The sequence below is a fragment of the Rhagoletis pomonella genome, unplaced genomic scaffold (assembly GCF_013731165.1).
Source record: "Rhagoletis pomonella isolate Grant_MI unplaced genomic scaffold, Rhpom_1.0 Rhpom_scaffold_00010, whole genome shotgun sequence".
In the NCBI taxonomy this organism is placed as follows: Eukaryota; Metazoa; Arthropoda; class Insecta; order Diptera; family Tephritidae; genus Rhagoletis; species Rhagoletis pomonella.
The window spans coordinates 21,863,330-21,865,408 of NW_023458564.1; the positions used below are offsets into that span (position 1 = coordinate 21,863,330).

A 2,079-nucleotide genomic window follows, 5' to 3' on the forward strand; every position below is an offset into this window, starting at 1 on the left:
GCAATAGATGGCTAAAAAGAACAGTCTAAACCTCATTTATAGAATATAGAGGGTAACTGTATAGCGGGCGAACTTGCGAGGGTGGTACGACCAAGCAGATTTTTCCGGAGTATGCCCATCGTCACTTGCAAGCTGCTTTTGAGAAAATGTATCTTAAGTTAAAGAGCAGGCGTTCCATCTCCTCTGTAACTCTCCGACATCATCGAGGAGGAGATTGCGCTTTCTGGGGTCTCCTTTCTTTAGTGACCCTGACAAATCGGGAGATTTAAACCATAGGTGCTTGGCGAGTTTCGTCAATGATTCAAAATGGTTCAGCAAGGGAGATTGAAAACTTTTAGTTGTGGTATCACAACGGGCCTTCAGCGCGTGGCCTATGTATGTGTGTACCTGCATAGCAGTGGCAGGTTGTAGGTTGTGAACTCAAGTAAATTTGTAGCAGTTGATTTGCGTTTACAAAATCTGTGTTAGCAGTATCAAATGCTACAGAAGATAGAATACGTCAACTAGTCTGTATTAATTGCTTCAAATGATTTGGCAACTGTAGAAAGCTTAGCTATGCCCCGAAAGTCTACTACCATTTTTATGTAGCTGCATTATGAATTATTCCTTTCATGCAGTTGGGAAAATGCCCTCTATAAGAGGCAAATTAAATAAGGCTGTTAACGGCCCATAGAGATAATCATCACAATTTACAAGAAAAGAAGTAAGGTTCTGGTCAGGGTTATATCTAAAAGATCGCTTAGAGGAATTCTGATAAACTAATAGGGTATGTATTGATTTCATTGAGCATAATTTGAAAACCGTGTTAAGCCGAGCAAGCAAATACATACTTTTCAAATGATTTAGACGTGAATATAGTAAAAATAAAATGTGCAATTCTTTGCCCAACTTCATCTTTGTATACAGGCCACGGGACTTAATACAATTTTTTATAAAAATGTTTAAAATGGGCTTTCGATTAATCAAATCGGATATCTGGTGCGTATGTTTGGATACCGCAATTTTAAACATCACTTATAATTTCGTAAGATCTCTCAGTAGTAGGGTGATAGACATTACATAATCTTTTTTAATTTTAGTAAATAATAAAAATAAATAGTCCCTTAAAAAATTATGTCTTAGTAAGAAATGTAGAAGAATACAAATGTATACACTTAGTACATACAAATGGCTCTTTTCCCAGTTCCTTAAGAAGTGCGAAGGGAAGACACATACCAAAACCATGGTTCTGATGCCAATCACCGCTTGAAAAAGTGTCAAATCATTATCATACAAGCCTACCTTAATCAAACATGCAGCTGAGGCAAAGAAATAAAACGCAGATTTTTTAATTTTCATAAAATTTCAACGATTTAATTAAAATTTCTTATTTTCTTCATCTCTTAATTTTATAAAAGGATTATTGATTTTTTTAACTTCCGAATAAATATTTTATTTTGTTTTAGTTTGGGTTGTAGCTAAAAAAAAACATACAAATACAGATGGACTCCTAAATGCTAGATATTGCGAAACCATTTTGCAAAAACAATGTGCTGCGCTCGCCTGCAATGTGTGAATTTGTACGACTGACAGTACCAAAAGTATGTATACGATTTTGCTGCTCTATCGCTCCAATTTTTTAATGAAAAACATTCCAAGCGATAAAAAATTATCTTGTGCAAAAGAAAATTTAAAATTGAGGCTAATTGTGTGAATTTATAATCATGTATAAGCAAATGAACATGAGCAGCATGGTGGGATTTGAATTTTTGCCTAGCTATCTGATTTTTTCAAGCGTTGTTTTGGCATTCGAACCAACAACCCACTTAGTGCACTTTCTGCAGTTATTCTTGTGAATACAGGTATAATTTACAAACATTTTTTTTTATATGTATTTCGGATAAATATTTATTTCCATTTCCGAACTACTTATTAGTTGCCATATTTTTCACATTTGTTAAAAATCTTATCACCAGCAATTATTAAACGCTAATATTAAGTGGGGAAAGCATATGAAAGTGTGAGTAAGTAAGAGGAACAGAGAATCCTGTACATAGAGGAGCAGATTAAAGAAGTGCATGAGCAAGCGAGGCGAGCGCA

At 34.8% G+C, this 2,079-nt stretch overlaps 1 protein-coding gene across 1 annotated transcript in view; it reads right to left on the reverse strand.

Annotated features, from left to right (window-relative positions):
- LOC118746547 (MATH and LRR domain-containing protein PFE0570w-like) overlaps positions 1-2,079 on the reverse strand; it is a 32,587-nt gene that overhangs the window by 24,460 nt on the left and 6,048 nt on the right. The window lies entirely within an intron of this gene.